The sequence below is a fragment of the Geotrypetes seraphini genome, chromosome 1 (genome assembly GCF_902459505.1).
Source record: "Geotrypetes seraphini chromosome 1, aGeoSer1.1, whole genome shotgun sequence".
Classification (NCBI taxonomy): domain Eukaryota; kingdom Metazoa; phylum Chordata; class Amphibia; order Gymnophiona; family Dermophiidae; genus Geotrypetes; species Geotrypetes seraphini.
Window position 1 is genome coordinate 199,599,895 of NC_047084.1, and position 20,334 is coordinate 199,620,228.

Below are 20,334 nucleotides of genomic sequence, written 5' to 3' on the forward strand. Positions count from 1 at the left end.
CTATTCACCCTTTTCGCCTCCGCTGCACATTACTTGGATGGCTTCATCGACTTTTTTGACCAGTACTCCCAAGTCTCTTTCCTGGGGGGGTCTCTCCGAGTACCGCCCCGGACATCCTGTATTCTTGTATAAGATTTTTGTTACCAACATGCATCACTTTACACTTATCCACTTTGAACCTCATTTGCCATGTTGCGGCCCATTTTTCGAGCATATTTAAGTCACGTTGCAGATATTTGCAATCCTCCTGCGTCTTCACTACTCTGAATAACTTCTTATCATCTGCAAATTTAATCACCTCGCTCATTGTATCAATTTCCAAATTATTTATAAATATGTTAAAGAGCATGGGTCCAAGCACCGAACCCTACAGCACTCCACTGGTGATGCTTTTCCAGTTCGAGTATTGTCCATTTACCCCCCACTCTCTGCTTCCTATCCGCCAGCCAGTTTTTAATCCACGTTGAGTATTTCACCCTCGATTCCATGGCTCATAATTTTTCAAAGTAGTCATTTATGTGGATCCTTATCGAATACCTTCTGAAAATCCAGGTATACAATATTGACCAGGTCACCCTTGCCTATCCGCCTGTTTACTCCCTCGAAGAAGTGTAGCAAGTTCGTCAAGGAAGATCTTCCTCTGCTGAAGCCATGCTGGCTGGTCCTCATCAGATCATGTCCGTCAAGGTGCTCAATGATGCGGTCCTTTATCAGTGCCTCCACCATTTTTCCCGGTACCGTGGTCAGACTCACCAGTCTATAGTTTCCTGGATCACCCCTCGAACATTTCTTGAAGTTCGGCGTAACATTCGCCACCTTCCAGTTGTCCGGAATCTTTCCCGATTTGATCAACAGATTGGCTATTAGTTGAAGCAGTTCATCTATAGCCTTTCAGTTCTTTGATTACCCTCTGATGGATGCCATCTGGTCCCGGGGATTTATCATTTTTAAGCCTATCAATCTGCTTGCATACCTCTTCTAGACTGATCGTCAACCCTGTCAATTTCCCGTCTTCATATCTCGCGTATAGCCTGTTGGCTTCTGGTATGTTGTATATATCCTCTTCGGTAAACACAGACGCAAAAAATGTATTCAGTTTGTCGGCGATGCCTTTGTCCTCCTTTAGCACTCCCTTTTTTCCTTGGTCATCCAATGGCCCCATCGCTTCCTTCGCTGGTCATTTCCCTTTAATATATCGAAAGAACGCCTTGAAGTTTTTCGCCTCCTTGGCTATTTTTTCCTCGTAGTCTCTTTAGGCCCCTCCTACCACCTTATAGCACCTGCTTTGATGCTGTTTGTGCTTTTTCCAGTTATCATCCGTTTTTGACCTTTTCCATTCCTTAAACAAAGTCTTCTTGTCTCTGATCTCTTCCTTCACCGCTACAGTGAGCTATACCAGTTCCTTATTCTTTTTCCTCTTAGATCCCTTGTTGATATGTGGTATATATAGATTTTGTGCCTTGGTGACTGTGTCCTTTTAAAAGGACCATGCTTGCTCTAGCATCTTTACAGTGCTTATCCTCTTCTTAATCTTCTTCCCCACCATGAGTCTCATCCCTTTGTAATTTCCTTTTTGGAAGTTCAGTGCCATGGCCATTGTTCTGGATCGATGTTTCGCCCCTGTGTCCAGGTTGAAGCGGATCATATTGTGATCACTGGTTCCCAGCATCTCCTCTACTTTTACACCTTGCGCCGGTCCTCGTAGTCCATTTAGAATTAAGTCCAGACTTGCGTTTCCTCTTGTATTTTCCTTAACAAGTTGTTCCAGGAAGCAATCGCCTACAGCATCTGGGAACTTGGTCTCCCTGCCGCAGCTGGAGGTGCCTAGGTTCCAGTCTACCCATGATAATTGCATTGCCTCCCTTGCAGTTGCATTTAATCTCATCCATCATTTCTCCATCAATTTCTTCGGACTGCCCTGGGGGTCAGTAGTAGATGCCGATCTTCGTTTCCATTCCATTTGTTCCCAGAATTTTGACCCATAGAGATTCTAACTTATTCAAGATAGCATGGGACAGGCATGTAAGATCTATTAGGGAAAGGAGGAGATAGCGGATGTTGAGGATGAACAAACTGGATGGTCCATTTGGCCTTTATCTGCCATCATGTTTCTATGTTTCTAATTTCTATTGGCATTTTGAGGTTAATAGCACTATGGGCTCCTTTTAAAATGCCACAGTAGTGATTCCATTCAATGACTATGGGCTTTGTTGCATTTGCCACACCAGAAATTGCTACTATGGCTTTGTAAAAGTGCCCCTATGTTAACTGTTTTATATGTACCTCCTTAGATTTCTTGATCTATGCTTACGAGGAGCCGGTGAAAAGTTCTCAGCCCAACCAAGAAGAGAATGATGTGGAGCCATGAAACTTACAAGTTATTCCACACTTTTCTTGACACTTTTCATTTCAATGATATGAAATGAAACAAAAAGTGTGAAATAATTTGTAAGTTTCATGGCTCCACATCATTCTTTTCTTGGTTGGGCTGAGAACTTTTCAGCTGTCTCTCATGTATGTTTTTGATATCTGTTGAGAAGTTCAAAGGAGTTTAGCTGGCTTTCAAATACTCAGTAAATCCTGGCACTGCTCTCCTAAATTCTTGCCAGAAAATAAAATCAACTTCAATGAGTTTACAGCATTTGACAGATAAAAAAAAAAAAAAAAGTATGTGAATAAGTCAACACTCAGAATATTTCAAAACTATATCAGTAAAAGAAGTGTTTTTCTTATAGTTTTCTAGTTTAAAGTAAATTGTACCATATTCAGCATACACTTGTGAATTTAGAGTCAAAAAATTAATATTCAAAAGATCTGGTGTAGGTATTTTCCTTACCAACTTCCCAGATATTCCTAAATAGAAATCTCACTGTCTTAAGTGCCTACATTTTAGGTATCTCTTTCACTAGCTACTTACATTTAATGGGTAGCTATAAAGGTGTGTCACACACGTTAATATGAAGTATCACAGGTAACATAGTAATAGGATGCAAAGTATACAAATGCATACAAAACAGCTCATTACTATGTAAATTAAATAATAGCTTGTGATGAACACCACAAGTCATATTATTCCTAAAAATAAAATACTGCCAACAGAAAGCTAATGGTATTTATACACCCTGGAAGCACTGGGTCACAAAGCCATAGCCTGATGCATCTAGATGCTTCTTAAAGGAACCAGATCACACAATCAGAAGCTCTCCTCTTCCTCTTGCCTACTTTTTTTTTAGAATAGACATTTTAAGTGCCATCATTTGTGACATATATTATATGCCCTCGTATAGAATTATCCTGCATGTGAAGACTAACTTACAGGCCATTCTAAAAGGACTAATTTAAAAATCTGTGCTATTGAAATAACATATTTTTAAACTTATTCATCATTTTTTTATTTACTTTGAATTTAATAATTTACCCCCTCCTTCACTAATGTGTAGTGCGGATTTTAGCGCCGGCAGTGGCGGTAACTGCTCCGGCGCTCATAGGAATTCTATGAGCGTCGCATTAGTAAAGGAGGGGGTTAATGAGATGCATACCACAAGTTAAATTGTTCATTATATTTGGAAATTCTATAAATGATACCTAAAGTTATGTGCTAATTCTGCACCCAAATTTCAGTGCAGAAGTACGTTTTGATGGATGCAATGTGCCGAAACGGGGATGAATCAGCAAATCAGTGCAGAAATACACATACATGTCCAGTTATAGGTTAGCTTAAGTGTATCCATGTTCATTTGCAAAGGGGGCATTCCCATGGGAGGGGTATGGGCGGGTCAGCTGCATTCTGAAAACTTGCATGCAGTATTATAGAATAGTGCAGATGCGTGCCCAACCTGTGCACCAGGATTTATATCTGGTTAAACTTGGTGTAAATCCTCATGCCCAAAGTAGGGCATGGAATTCAGTGACTAATGGTATTATATAAAGATCATTCATCACGGGGCACCCTTCAGACGATATTGCTGGGTGCCATTTGCTGAATCCGGTCCTAAATGTGGAATAAAATAAAAGTCTGCATTGAAATGAAGGCAAATATAACTTTATTTCTATGTCAATATTATGAATAGAGGTGGAAGCTGAGTTTAGCTAATACCTCTAACTGCTAAATTTGTTGGCAGGGGGTGGGTGTAACATTAGGAAGTGGCAGCAAAGCAAGTGAGAGGAGGCAAGTGAGAGGATGGATGCAGGTTCATGGCATAATGGGTAAGGGGCCTGAGGGTCTCTCATGCAGTGGTCCTTTTTATACTTCTTTTATGATTGTAATTTTGGGCTAGATTCACTAAGGACACCGATTGTCCTTAGTGAATCTAGCCCACTCGATTTTCTTCTGACCCGATTCACTAACCTCATGGCCGATCATCCTCCGATCTTTATCCACGCATGCAAATGAGTGGAAATGGCATGTAAAGTAGGCAGGCAGCGATTCACTAACAAAAAACTGGAGCACCTACTGGGCTGGCCGATCAAGAAACAAGCGACTGCTGGGGCCCAGTCACTCATGTCCTTTCCAACTGCATCTCCTGCTCTTTGACCCAACTTTCCTGCTCTCTGCCCCGATCGCAACCCTGCTTCTGCCCCGATCGTCACCCTGTTTCTGCCCCGACTCTCTTTGCCTTCCCTGCAGTGCGAACCCGTGGTTTTAACCCACAGGTTTAAAGCAGGTTAAAACCATGGGCTCGCAAAGTATAAGTAAAAAAAGTAAAACAAAAAAAATGGTTGCTGCTCTGTAAGCATGTGCAGACCATCTACAGATGGTCTGCGCATGCGTCGGGATCGCTATTCAGCGATCCGTGCAGTCGGTTGGGGGGGTGATTCCGATCGTCCCCATTTGCATGAGGAAGTGTCGTGAATCAGCTCCCCGGCCACAGATCGGACCCGGATCGGATCGGATCGGTAGGGGAGTTTAGTGAATCTGTCCCTTTATCTTTTCCTACTTTATTGAACCTGTCAGAATTATTGTGTAAACTACTCATAAGATCCCATTTATTAGCACTAATTGGCTCATTAATCAATTAAATTGCGCACACATCCAAATTTGTGTATGCAATTTTTAGCGTTTTTTATAGAATTAGGGGGCGAGTGATTTACAGATAGGGTTATTAATATGTTATTCCCATTAACACGTTATTTTACCACAGTTCCCCTTTTATGCAATGGGATTAATTTACTAATAATCTGTATTAATGATATTAGTGGATGCTAATGTGGTAGAACACATTAGTAACTCTAGTTGTCAAATGACCAGACGTATGGGTTTAAGTGCAGATATTTTTTTAAACCTGTGATCGACACTAGAGAATGACATAGGGATGGGGACCCACGGTAAATCCATGAGAATAGGGATGTAGGTTCAAAGCTTTTTTTTTTTTTGCTTTTTTTAACCAAGGGGGAGGGTTTGCTGCAGCTGCTGAACCTGTAAAAGGTGGGGGCGGGGGGGCTGCTGGACCCTTGGGGGTTGCTGACAAGCCGACTGATTCCAGAGTTGGAGCTGTAGGAAAGGGTGAGAGAAGTTCTGGATCTGGTCTGGGGACTGGGAGGAATGGAGGAATGAAGATAGGTGCTAGACTCATGCGGGGTGGGGGCTGGTTCTAGAGAGAAGAGAGAGAGGTGGGGGACTGGAGCTGGAGGGAAGGGAGAGGTGCCAAACCCATGCCTGAGAGCTGGAGGGAGGGGATAAAGAGGTATTGGACTCATGGAAGAGGAAACTAGAGGTAAGGTAGAGAGATGCTAGACTCCTGTGGGGGGGAGGGGGCTGATGCTGGAGGGAAGGGAGAGAGGTGCTGAATTCATGGGAGGGGTGCTGATGAAAGGGAGAGAGGTGCTGGACCTGGAGAGAGAAGGGAGGAAAACAGATACTCAACCAAAGGTGTGAAGGAAGAGAGCATGCAATATTGAACATAACAGAGGGAGGGAGAAAAGATAGAGGGCAAGAGACACAATAGTGTAAGGTAGTAAGAGAGGGGAGAAGCTGAACACAGGGAAATATATGAAGAGGGGAGATGGTGAGCAGGGATGGGAGCATAGGAACAGGGACACAAAGAGGAATGTTAAATGAGGGTGGTATATGAATGCAGAGAGGCAATAAAAGTCAGTAGTTGGAACTTTTTTAAAAATCTTTATTGATTTTTAATCTAAAACAGTGTCATACAAATGAACAAACAGTAGGTATTACATACATTACACTAATATCTGTACAGGTAACATATACATCATTCAATATTTTCAGTTATCTTACATATAATAATCACATAATATAACATAATATATAGTATAAATAAAAAATAATGTTACCCAAATGTCTCCATCAATATTTATTCCCCTCCCTCCAATCCCCAGAACAGTACCGTGCAGAGCTTTGGATTCTTGCTAAGAAATAGATAAGAAGAAGAAAAAATCCCAACAAATTTTTAGATTGAATCAGGTTGGGCAGACTAGATGGAACATTTGGGTCTTTATCTGCAGTCATCTACTATGTTACTATATATAGACACAGAGGAATTTGTCTAGACATGGGGGAGAATAAGAATGCAGAATGGAGATGCTGGACTTAGGGGGTATACGATATAGAGGAGTGATACTGGACACAGAAGGAGGGGATAGGGACATAGAATCGTGACGATGATGAAGGCAGGGAGATGGGTACAGGGGAAATACTATAAAGGGAAATATAGGAGACACATGGAAGGAGATGCTAAATATGGGGAAAATACATACACAGAGATAGAAAATGAATGGCAAGCATGGAGAAAGAAGAAATATGAAATGGTCAGGAGACCCTGGCAAGTTTGTTAAGAGAAGACAGAAGAAAACAGAAAACAGACTCTGAGACCAACATGATTTGAAGAATAAAATGATGGGACAACAAAAAGTGGAAACAATTTTATTTTATATTTTGTGATTAGAATATATCAGATTGAAATGTGTATCATGCTAAAGATGGTGTTAGATATAACAGGGGACCACAAAGCCCACTAGCAGCCTGTGCCTTTCTTCAGCTTCTAGCAGGTTTACTGCTCTCTCTGGCCAGGGGAGAGTTGCCCTAGTTGCACTCTCCTAACACTATTCTTGCCATGCCATGTGTGATGTTAGTTTTGCACAATATAGTAGGAAATTGATCTATTTATTTGGTGTATACTACATGCAAGGTGTGGCTTCTTGGGATTCTGCTTTAATTTACTGTGTGTTTATTATGTTTGGTAAGCTGTGATGGATTTGGTATTTGTGTTGTGTGCATATGTGTGACCAAGGTATTCTGTTAGCATTATTTTTCTATGTAGCTTTCTGTAGTAATTTGGATTGTACAATCTTTTTGATAGTGTAGGGGATATTTGTCAGAGGGAAGGGAAAACAGGGCTTTTGTTGATTTTTGTTCTGTATTATTTGTGATTTATAAAATGACAGTTATACAGAATATTGTTTCTTTTTATACTTTAATGAAATGGGTTCAATACAAAATCATAACTATTTGAGGCTTGTGTGGATGGGATCAGACAGTTCATGGGTATAGGGCAGGTATGGGTGCAGAGTTCACAGAAATGAGGCAGGGATGGGAACAAAGCGCACGGGAATGGGGCGGGGACTAGAAATGATATAAGCGAATATCAATCTCCTAAGAACATAAGCATTGCCATACTGGGGTAGACCAAGGGTCCACAAAGTCCCAATATTCTGCTTCTAACAGTGACCAATGCAGATCACAAGTACCTAGAAATAACCAATGAATTTTCCCAAGTCCATCTTAACAATAGCTTGTGGCCTTTCCTTTTACAAAATGATCCAAACTTTTTTTAAACACTGCTAAGCGAACTTCTTTTATCATATTCTCTGGCAATGAATTCCAGAGTTTAATTACATGTTGAGTGAAGAAATATTTTTATTGCACTAAAGAAAATATTTGACTACTATTTTATTTTGAAATTGTCAAAACTTTGAAACTTTGCCTGCCTAAATCTCATTACCATCTCTAGAATGAAAAAAACCCCCAAACACCCAAAACAAAACACAGAACTATTTTCCCTTTTCTCTGACAGAAGGTTATGAGAATCACCTCAGGACACATTGCATTTTTTTTTTTTTTACTGTATCCTAATCCAATTACATCGAATGAAATCAGTAACTTAAGAAAAAGTGGCATAACAGTTCAATCTCAGAGTTATTTCTAATCCTATTAAAGAGATGGTATCACAACAGTTCCAATACATCATGGTTGCTTGTTTGTTAAAGCATTGGGATAATCTGCACTGAATGGCAATTACAAGTCTAAAATCATTGGATCTTTGTGAGAGCACTGGAAATAGCCTACCCATCTTCCTTCCTAAGTTTGGAATGGTCAAACCAATGAGGTTGAAACTGGAACTCAACTACTCTATCTTCTTTTTTTTTTTTTTAACTTTTAGTTTTTAATGCTGACAAAAAGTGCAATACAATTTATATACAAATAATAATAATCAAATAAGCACTTATAAACAATCAGAATCTATACAAAAGATAAAAATTCCCTCCCTCATCTATCTTTACCATCAGGAATAATACCAAAACAAAATATATACCCCCCTCCCACTCCCACCCCCACCCCAACCCCCCTGAATGTGTGGGTGCAGTACAATGGAAAATAAAAATAAAGATAAAGGGCAATTATAACAAATCTACAAAAGATGTCAATGGACCCCAAACCAATTTGAATATCTTATTATGCCCCAGCAAGTCAGCATTCATTTTCTCATACTTATAAGTTAAGCATAAGCTTGCCCATCAGAAAGGAAAACTAAGGCGATCCCAATTCTTCCAATTGCAAGTAATCATTTGCATGGCTATCTCGGTCAAAATTAGGAAAAGCTGGCATTTATAGCAGTCCATGGGGGACTTAATATGCAATAACGTTCCACATATAACCACCTCATACATCAATGGAATTGATGCCTCCACTATTGACTTCCAAAAGTTAAGTATCAAAGGACAATAGAACAGCAGATGATCCATCTTCTGATCTAGCCTTATAACCTATAAAAATACCCAAGATTTATATCCATTTGTTGAGACATAAGGAAGAACTGTAACATTACCTGCAATTGTTCGCTGCTGTATCCATCTTTGTAACTGTCTGTATCTCTGATTCCCTTCACTGTGTCTCTGCCACTTTGTAACTGTCTGTATCTCCGATTCCCTTCCTAGTTCTCTGCCACTTTTATTTCTTTACCATGTTTTGTAACTTTAAGCCCTTCTCAGCTTCCAACTTTGTTTACAGCACTGTTCATCAACCGCTGGTCTGCGGATCAGTGTCGGTCCGCAGAAAATTTCTGCCGGTCCGTGTAGGGCTGGCGAAATCGAGTTGGCAGTTAAATTTTGTGCCAACTGCAATAGTGTTGGAAAGCTGCTGTTCCTCCCAGCCTCGGGCGATCAAGACAGGCTGCCGACGTCGGGGCCTTCCCTCTGTGAATCTCACCTGTTCAGATAAAAGGAAGTTGAAACAAAATAGGTGGGACTCAGAGAGTGAAGATCCCGATGTCGTCAGCCTGTCTTGATCGCCGCCCCTGCCGAGTTGCTGAAGAGGGCCGCGGGGAAGGTGCAGATGGAAGGGAGAGAGCTACAGGTGCAGGTGAAAGGGAGATGGTCAGCGTGTGCGGGAGCAAGATCCTGAGGAGTCTTCGACAGTGACTGTATCCCCTCCCAGCAACTCTCGTACTTTCCAGGGCAGTGATTCATTGGCAACTTCCTCTTTCCTCTTTCCTCAATGGATCCAAGGTTGCCTAAGTAAATTGCTGCTGCAGGCAAGTGCTGAGAGCTGTTGGAAGGGGAGGAAGCCATTGCTGGAGGCTGGGAAGCTGCTGGATAAAGAGAGAGCTGCTACTGGACCTGGAGGGAGGTTGAAGGAGAGTTATTGTAGGATAGGGGGAGGAGGGAAGGGAGAAGGAAAAATGGAAGGAAACAGCTGGCAGGGAGATTCCAGGGGTCAGGATGGAATGGAGAGATCAGATGAGGGAAAGGGGAGAGAGAGGAATGAGAAAGTAGAGAGAGATTGATGCTGGAAAGGGGGTCAGCAGAGAAATGTGAGAGGGATAAAGATGCTAGATCTGGTGTAGGAGAGATAAAAATGAAGAAAGCAGTGAAGCTGGAATGAATCATGTTAAAATGAGAGAGAGGGCACAGGTTGGATGGAAAGGGGAGAGGGGCATCGAAAGAAGTCAGATACATATGGAAGGGGGAGGGGCGGACAGTGGATGGAACGGGCAGATGCTGGATTGAAGAGACAGGACAGACACTGGAAGGAAAAGAGTGAAAAGAAGATGAAAGCAGAAACCAGAGATAAAAAAAAGGTAGAAAAAAATAATTTTATTTCTATTTTGTCATTAGAATATATCAGATTTAAAATATATATCCTGCTAGAGACATAACTGGGGACTGCAAAGCCCAGGCAGTGCTTCTTTAGCTTCCAGCTAACTTAGGGTCACTCCCCTAACACTATTCCTGTCATGTGTGACTGTAGTATTCTGTTAGCATGATATTTCTGTGTAGCATTCTATAATAATTTGGCTTGTTCACAGTTTTCTTGATAGTAGAGGGGATATATGTGAAGGGGAGTGGAGAGGGGTTTTGTTGGTCCTTGTTCTGTATATTTGTATTTATAAAATTACAATTGTACAGAATATTGTTTCTTTTTATACTTTAATAAAATACATTCAATATAAAATAATAACTGCGGCTTGTGCAGATGGGATCAGATGGTTTGCGGGGACTGAGCTCGCGGAGATGGGGCGGAAATGTTTTTTTAAAATTTCAGTCTTAATAGTTTGCCGGTCCACAAAATAATTATTTTATTTCTGCTGGTCCACGGGTGTAAAAAGGTTGAAAAACACTGGTTTACAGCATTGATATCTTCATCCTTTTCCTGCTACTTTTGTTAATTTATTTTTGGATATATTGTAAAATGCCTTCCTATAGAAACAAGATGTGGTATAGCATACAGTAATTCTAATCTAATTTAATCTAATATTTGCGTGTCGCGCATACCTAATCAGGCTTTAGTCGAATTGAGGAAGGGAAGGAAAAGAGTAGAGGACATGAAACCTAAAACTTAGGCAAATAAGTAAAGGTCAGATGCTTATGATGATCTTAGAAGATTAGTTGTCAAAGAGTGAAGTTTTCAGTTTCTTTCGAAATAGGGTGTAGTTGGTTTCTGTTCTTATAGTCTCTGTGAGTTCATTCCAGATTTTAACATCTAGGTAGGTGAACATGGACTGGAATATTCTTTTGTATTTAAGATTTTTTGTCGAGGGGAGGTTCAATAGGATTCTGTTAAGAGATTGATAAGTGGAACTGTTGAGTTGCCCTAGATAATGTGATGCATGATACTGGCTGTTTTGAATTTTATACAAGCTGTGATTGGTAGCCAGTGGAGTTGTTTGCGGTGGGTTGAAATGGAGTCGTATTTTTTCAGACCAAAGTTGAGCCTTACTGCAGTGTTTTGGATCAGTTGCATTTTGTGGATGAGAGTGGCATTGATTCCTAGGTAGGCGGAGTTGCAGTAATCCAGTTGGGATAGAATCATCATCTGGACAATGGTGGCAAAGTGACGTTGGTGGAAGTATGACGTTGGTGGGAATCTTAGTTGTTTCATGGTGAAGAAGGCTTTCTTTCAAAGTTGGGATATTTGCGGCTCCTTGGAGAATTTGGAGTCTAATATACATCCTAGAATTTTGGAGGGTTTTTCTACAGCAAGTATGTTGTCCGACTGGAGTGTGATACTCATTGGTGCTGTTTGTTGGGCATTGTGGAAATAGAGGACTTTGGTTTTGGTGGCGTTTAGTTTAAGTTTTTGGGCAGTAGCCCATGCTTGGATCTTTCCTATGTTATCAGAGATTTTCTTAGGAGCATCAGTTTGGTTTCCTGCCACTGGTATGAGGAGTAAGATGTCATCTGCGTATGATAGTACGCTCTCATCTTCAAGTTGGATGTCTCCGAGTGAGCTCATGAATAGGTTGAAAGGAGTAGGTGAGAGCGGTGAACCCTGCGGAACTCCACAGAAGGCCCTCCAGTTGTTGGAATAAACACCGTCTTTTCTGACTGTATATTCTCTGTTCTTGAGGAAGTCAGTGAACCAGCACAGTACTGTGTCTGTTATCCCTAACTCAGAGAGTTTTGCTAAGAGTAGCTGATGATCAACTGAGTCGAATTGAAGGAGTATGGCCTGTCGGCCTGTGCTTAGCTGTTGTTTGATTTTGGTTAGTAAGGTCAGAATGAGGAGTTCTATACTGTGCTGTTGTCTGAAACCAAATTGTGTTTGATGGAGGCATGAGTGCTGTTCTATGTATGCTGTTAGTTGTTGGTTTATGTGGGTTTCAATAAATTTGGTAAGGATGGGGATGCCAGCGATGGGCCTGTAGTTCGAGAGGGTAGTGAGATCTGCGTTAGAAGATTTAGGGATAGGGGTTAGAGCTATTTTATCCATTTCTTCTGGTAGGCATCCTTGGATTAGGGATTTGTTCAGGAAGGAGTTGATCCATATGATAATTTCTTTGGGTGCCGATGTGAGGATGTGGGGGTGGGGGACAATTGTGTAAGGGGCTGCAATGGGCAGCCAGTTTTCCTAATAGTTTTTGAGTGTCAAAGATGGACAGGGTAGTGAAGGTTGATCAGATGAGATTGGCCTTACTGGTTATTGTGGATAGTTTAGGTGCTTTTCTGGGATGTGTCTGTGCTGGTGGCTTGCTGGCTACTTCTGTTTGCATAGTCTTGATCTTGTTCAGCACGTAATCTGCCAGCTCTTGAGCTATGGGTTTGTTGAGGTGATCTGTCGTGTGGGATGGGGTCGTTAGCTGTTTAACCAGAAGGAATAATTTTTTATAGTTGGTGGTTTCGGTTCCTATTGTGTTTGCATAGTAGCTTTTCCTGGCTTCTGATATGTTGAATTTATATTTATTGATTGCTACTCTCCACAACACTCTGTGGTTTGGCGTTTTGTCCTTTCGCCATCTCCTTTCTAGATGTCTGCATGCTTGTTTGTCAGCTCTTAGAGATTTTGTGTACCAGGGGGAGGCTCGGCTTTGAATTATTTGGCAGGGGTGTGGGGGGGAGAGGGCATCTAAGGTGTTGATTATGGACTTGTTCCAATTTGCTAGCATTGTTCTGGTGCTTTTTGAAGGGGAGATCAGGAATGTCTTTACTTGTCTCCAGAAGAGTTCTGGATTCGGGTTTTTTTTCGTATTAGTTTTACTTCTTTTGCTGTTTTGCTTGCATGGTTTTCTACTGTGAGGTTCAGGTTGAATCTGAGAAGGTAGTGGTCAGACCAGGGAATAGGGGACCATTTGATATTTGTGGTGAGTTTGGTGGTGGTAGTAGCGAGCAGGTCAAGAGTGTGTCCTTTTTCATGAGTAGGGCCTGATGGTATGATATTGATTTGACAGTCTTCGAGTAGGGTCTTGAGTTTAGAGACATCATTGTTGTTGGTCAGTTCAAGAGGTAGGTTGTCATCTCCAATGATGAGCAGGTTGGTGTGTTGGTATGTCAGGTTTGCTATTATTTCTAATAGTTTGAAGACTGTGTTTGAGTGGGAGTTTGGGGGTCTATAGAACAAAAGAATTCCTATATTGTTTAGTGTAGAGTTGGGTTTGTCCTCTAGTTTTCAGGTTAGGTATTCCAGGTCTGGGAGGATGGCTGAGTCTAATTCTGTGATGGTATATGAGTCTCTATAGATTACTGCTAGTCCACCTCCTTGTTTGTGTTTCCTAGGGATATGGAGTATGTTGTATCCTTGCAGGCACAGGTAAGGTAGTTCAGGGCTATTTTGTTCTTTTAGCCAAGTTTCTGTGATGAGAGACAGTTCTATGTTGTTGGTTGTGATTAGCTCACTTAAGAGGAGTAGTTTGTTTGCTACTTGCGTTAATATACCTGCATGGATCGGGGTGATAGTTTTATTGTTAGGTTTGGTGTGTTGATGGTTGTTGGGCTTTAGGGTGATGTTTGCTTTGATAGGAGGTTTTTTTCTTTTGTTTGTTTTCTTTATTGCTTTTTTGTGTTTGTTCCAAAGAATGGGTATGATGTTCTGGAGGTGGTCATGTTAATTGTTGTGTGTGTTCGTTTGGAGTGAGGGTTTAAATCTTTGTTGATGCATGAGCTGCCATGAAGAGGTGGTGCTGTATGTAGGAGGTACACAGTGGGTAGCTGCAATGCAGGTAATATACAGTAGAAGTAGGATTAGCGTGATTGGGATTCTCATTTTGTGGTCTGAGTTTAGGTTGGTTTGGTGGGCTGTTCTTTTGGGAGAGTTACCGTGCGCCTTAGGAGTGCGCCTTAGGAGTACACCTTAGGCAACACGCCGAGCGGTGGCACGCCACTAGGCACACCGCCCTAAATGGCGGCGCTTTGTGCCGCAAGGGACATCGGGAGGCAGAGCTCATCTCCCATGCCGGCCCGACTTCCTCCCCCTGCGGCATAAGAATGTGACTTGAACGGGGGGGGGGGGAGAGGGGTGGGAGAGAGGAGCAGCTCTCGATCGCAATGGAGCTGCCCTGAAGAAGTAAGCAACAATAATAATTGACCACCAGTCAATTAATGACAAAATTTGGGCCGCAGCTTTATTAACTCCCAAAAGTACAATAAATCCATCTGTGAAAACAATATATCAAACACAGTGTAGCATAACAATCAAAACCCCTGGAGCTATTCGGTAACAAACTAGCTCCACCAACAATAATGTCCCCACAATTCTAATACCCCATCCCAGCAGGGCTCACGGTTCCACAGAGTCCTGCCACCACCCATAGTGGTGTCGCACATGAGCAGCTCCAAAAACAAATCCCCCATTATTTTCATAGTTACACTGGTCCACATTTTCCCCCTAAACATCAACTTTTTCTGCAATAAAACTGTGACCATCCTAACCACCCACCCCATTATGAACCAACAATCCCCAGCCCAAAACCCATAATGACAACAAAAAGGGGGAGGGGAATGGGTAGGAAACTTTTCCCATACAAAACCCTCACCCTACCGACCTCCCTCCCAACCAAAAATACCACAAACCCGCCAAAACTTTCCTTCTAAATCACCACTCCTCACACACCCTCCCAATCATACTTCACCTGCCCACAATTCCCTCCCACTTCTCTCCACACCCTCCAATCCCGCTAAATCCTCTACCATAAATACCTATCCCACTACCTCCCTATTCACCCCCTCCTGCCTCCAACAGCCCACTAAACTTTAACCCTTACCTACCCCTTCCCTAACCAACTGGCTCAGCCAGTGTTACGTGCTCACAGTCAAAACTGTGAGCATACTAATAAAATTATGATTTCAAGTGCCATGTTTTTTGCTTCTCCCCTACCTGAGACTCTTGCACTCATCTCTTATCCGGTGTTTCTATGTTTTTATCTAATATAAAGCCAGTCATAAGACATCAACTTCCACTACACAATAGATAAGGAGGAGTTCATTTATGTTAAAAGCAATACAGCTGGGGCAAATGGAACAAATATACATGCAACCCAGTAAGAAACCCATTAGCATTGAAAATCAATGTGAATTTACAAGAGGTCACTGACTTTGACCTCATAACAGTTACATTAGGATTTGTCTAATAAAATTCAAGTATATACATGAAAACATCTGCATAAATGAGTTTTAATGGAATACAAGTTCAGGCAAGCTGTATAATAGATATGAAAACAAAGCTTCAGGGCTGTCTTGTTCAAGCTTACAAGTTATTCCATTCAAAACTAAAGGCAAAATACACTTCAGAGGAGTAGATACATGGTTGAAGATGGAAGAGTGGGAAAATGATAGAATTCCATAGCAGTAATATTTTGGTTCCCTAGCATTCATTCTCAAAGTTTACATAATCTAGAAAAGAGAGTTGGAAAGGGCAGAGAATAATTGATTTATTTTTTTTTTTTTTTAATATTCATTGGGGATGAAAGTATCTACTTCCCTCTCATCTCATACTGGAGCTCTGAGGAAATAAAAAAATAATCTCTGGCCTAGTGCACTGATGCTATTCCAACAGAGGAAACTCTTCAAGCATACTTTATTTTCTCACCTCTGATTCTCATTTCCAACTACTGTGGAGCACACAACCCTCTTTTTCTCGAACGATGCCACAAGTTTTACAGGCCATTATAAAGCCTTGTATAAGGTGATATATTCCCCCCACTGCTGATTCTGAGTGCCAGGAGATCGAAGAAGGGTTTTATATTATAGCAGGTTTCCTCAGAATGACAGAGGCCATCAATTATACCCACATAACTCTCCATCCAGCCTTAGAGCACATTTTCTACACGAAGACTTTCATTCTATCAATATACTGTAGAAGTCATCTGTGGATTTAAGCATCCTAGGGTCATTTTCAAATAGCACATATAGCTGCACATTATCCCCTCGATTCTCTAAAGATCATCCAAATTTGGACATGATCCTGAGATGTGTGTGCAACTTAATTTGTTAAGAAGCCATTAATAAGCAACAATTGAATGCTATCAATTATTGATGTTAATTGGCACCAATTAGGAGTTGCTCATGCATCTACCTGGCACTATTCTATAAAATTGGTGCCCAAATCCCATAGCATGCAACCCATAAGAAAGCACAGCCATGGGAGGTCAATGGTGTTCCAAAAATGTAGGTACAGTGTTATATAATGCTTAGGATGTGTTCTACTACTGCTAGGATAGATGCCATCGACTCCTATTTAAGCCCTAGTGACTTGATAAACGTAGTTTTCATGGCAGAATACAAAAGCAGATTGCCAGGCTTTTCTTCTGCGTGGTATAAATTCAATGTTGTCGCCGTATGTCACATCAAACGTGATCCTCCACCTCCAACACTGCCCATCTGCTGCTGCCCAGATAGGTGGTACATTGTTAGTCTGACACCTCCACTGAAATGCGTCCGCCTTGGGAGGCCAGGCTAGTAATGGAACTACTACTACTACTACTCATTTCTGTAGCGCTACTAGAGATACGCAGCACTGTATACCAAAACATAAAAGAGGCAGTCCCTGCTCAGAAGAGCTTACAGTCAAGACAAACAAACTAGACAAGAAGGTGCATCAATACACATTGTTCAGATGGAGGAATTACAGAAGGAATGATAAGATAGATATTGGTGTTTAGCAGGTAGATTGGAGTTTGGAATTGAAATGTGCTCCCATCTTGTGCACCAGGATTCACACTTTGTTTCAGCAGATGTAGGTCCTCGTGCCCAAAGTTGGGTGAGTGAATCGACACTATGCTGGTAGGGTGTGTTAATTTTGGAGACGTCATAGTTTTAAAATGCACTAGTGATAAAGGGTACAATTTCATGTGGGAAATTAATAACTAGCTTTAAATTTTGTGTAATATGTTCATATCTACCTGGAATTTCTAGGAAATTATGCAAAAATAAATTACTGCAATATGATTAAGTGCTGTGATAATAGTTTCTATGTGTTTGCATTGCATATTAATGCCTTTTGTGCTTCAGTTGTCAAATTTGTCTTATTTACCCATATTGTAACTAAACACTTTAGCTTCATTTTCTCATTCACAGGTTTCAACATAGCATCATCATAGTGATAATCTAACATTGAAAATGTCCAAAAGAAAAACAAGACTGCAAGTTTGGACTCATTTAAATCATTTGGTGAAATCAAGCAGAAAACTACCTGTAGCTGACCTACCATTAGATATGGATTGTATTTGAGAGACATCAGTGATCAAGACAGACAAAAGTACAGCACTGATGAACTGCTCAGTGACCTAACGACTGGATTACTTGCTCAGTGGTAGAGAGCACATCCAAACTTCAGTGGTCTTGTTAAAACAGACATGTTAGGATTAAAGCAAAGTTGAAATCCACATGGGAACAAGACAGCAAAGTTTCTGTGGGCAGAGCAAAACTGGAGGAGAAAGATTTATGGACAAGCTTGACCCCCTGATGGGGATGGGACTTAATATACCGCTTTTTTTCTGTGTGATTATAATCAAAGTGGTTCACATATTTTAGACAGGTACTTATTTTGTACTTTGGGCAAGGAAGTGTTAAATGACTTGCCCAGAGTCACAAGGAGTTGCAGTGGGAATCAAACCTGGGATGCCGAGACAGCTTCTCTAACTACTAGGCCATTCCTCCACTCTACTTATATTGAGTGTGAAATAGAGATATACCGTACTGATGTGGGATGCAATTCTGCCTGTGTCAGTGGAATACACATACTTTGTAATTGCCCATATTTTCAGTGGTGGTAGCCCCAACGCTGTGGAATGCACTTCCACTTGCTCTTAGGCATGAATCCAACCTCTCCAAATTCAAATCAATGCTTAAAACCTCTCTCGTTAAAGAAGCTTACGAGATCTAGATTTTGAACTTATCCTCTACAACGCAGCTTGCCCTTTTGTTTTTCCCTTTCCTATCACCTTTTTATTTTTAGCAATGCAACCCTTTCCTTTGCCCTCTCGTGTGTGTAGTAGTTGTTTAGGAAACTTGTCTACCTATATATTTACGGTTTTGTCTACTTTTCTGTTTAAAAATTTTTAAAGATATGTATTGTTGTAAACCGCTTTGGCAATGAAAAGCGGTATATCAAGCCTTAATAAACTTGAAACTTGCAGCAGAGAGAAGATTCCTGAAATTGAGTTAGCCTTTATAAAAGGTCAAAGAGAGAACATTTAAGAGTGTTGAACCACATCAGATTGGACCAGTTAACCTCCCTGAGACCAGAACACAAGAGCTGCAGAAGGAAAGGCAGGTAAAAAGGAATGAAGAAGAGTGGAGGATGAAGGGTAAAAAAGTGGAGGATGAAGAGTGAAAAAAAAGAAAAGTGGAGGATGAAGGGTGAAAAACAAAACAGCAGAAGAGCAAAAAAATGATGGAGAGATTTGTGCTTGATGTGGAACAGGAGATTTGGATCATGTGGCAGGAGAACCAATGGAGAAAGCTCCTATTACTCTAGAAAAAAAGCTAGGAAGATACTTAAATATAATACTGAGGATAGAACCAATATAGCCCTTGCAAGTTTAAGACACTGGACTGAGAGAGACAGCAGAGATTGCTACTGCTGCCTGAATTGATGCAAGACTCATCACTCACTTGGATACTGCTTTTGTGATTCATCACAATAGGGTGAGGAGAGTTCAGGCAAGAATCATTTAACCCTTTCAGGACCATAAGGATCGTAGGCCAATTTTTGTGGTTTTGACGACATTTTTATGGTAAAAAGGGCTTGCAGATGCCAAAAAATTGATTTTTTTTTGTGAAATATCATTATTTTTTTTAAAAAAAATCACACTTCTGGCTTATGGACAGTGTGGCAAGTGAATCTTCTCGTCCATCTGGCAACGACGCTAATGAATGAATGTCGGAACCAGTTTGTTTACATAAAGGCAGTATCATATGGAATCCGTACATATCAAATTTAGAACTGTAGACTATCCCAATCAAAATTTATAGGATTTTAAAGTTATGGGACAAATATGTCCCTTGGTCCTGAAAGGGTTAAAAAAATGGATGTACGGTTTGAGGACGAACTGCAGACGAACGGCATCAGTTGCATTTTTTTCAATGGTCATCGTGTTGATACCAGGGTGATGTTAAAGGTAGAAGAATGTACCCAGGTACGATGAAAGAGGAACATTACCCAATTTGTATGGAGCTAATTTTTTATCACCCCCCCCTCAAAGAAGTGATATTTGTGGCATTTTGTAACCTGCATACAGGAAAACTGCCATTCAGACACTTGGGCCTGGATTCTCTAACCAGCGTCAGTTTTTTAGGCAGTTGCTGCAAGCTCAGTTAATCTAAAGCACCATTTAAATAATGTTTATGACTGAGTTTCAAGGTGCCTAAAAAATTGGAGCTGGAATTTAGCCTCCATAGGCGATTTAGGCAACCTAATGCCACTGTGAGCTAGGCTAACACCAGAAGTGGCATTAAGGGGCCTAAAGTGTCCATGGAGGCACTATTCACATTAAAGCTAGGCGCTGAAAATGTAGGCCTGGAAAATCCTGGCCTACATTTCCAGCGCCTTCCTTTGCTGGATGCATGATAAACATGTGATCGGTGGCTGCTTTTAAAGCGGCTGACGACAATGGTGCCAGTTACATAATCCAGGCCTTGGTGACTGCTTTAGATGGCAAGCCTTTAAGCAACAACAAATGGGCAGAATCCATTGGAAAAATGCTGAATTCTGCTACTGAAATGGAAATAAATCCTGATTTTACTAAGATCTCTGCTGGCACTGATCTTCCTCATCTCAGCTTGGAATAGACGCCATAATCAGTGCCTTTAATATGTAGACATCTTATCATAGAATTACCTTCACAAGGGGCAATTCTGTAAAGAGTGTGAAAACGTAAACACCAT

General features: G+C 41.1%; 1 long non-coding RNA gene across 1 annotated transcript in view; it reads left to right on the plus strand.

Moving 5' to 3' along the window:
* The window catches only part of LOC117365452, a 42,674-nt gene extending 24,091 nt beyond the window's left edge, over positions 1–18,583 (plus strand). Inside the window, exon 3 of the long non-coding RNA XR_004540436.1 lies at positions 17,524–18,583. This is a non-coding gene — a long non-coding RNA (uncharacterized LOC117365452). The remainder of the gene's footprint in view (positions 1–17,523) is intronic.
* The last annotated feature ends 1,751 nt before the right edge of the window (positions 18,584–20,334 follow it).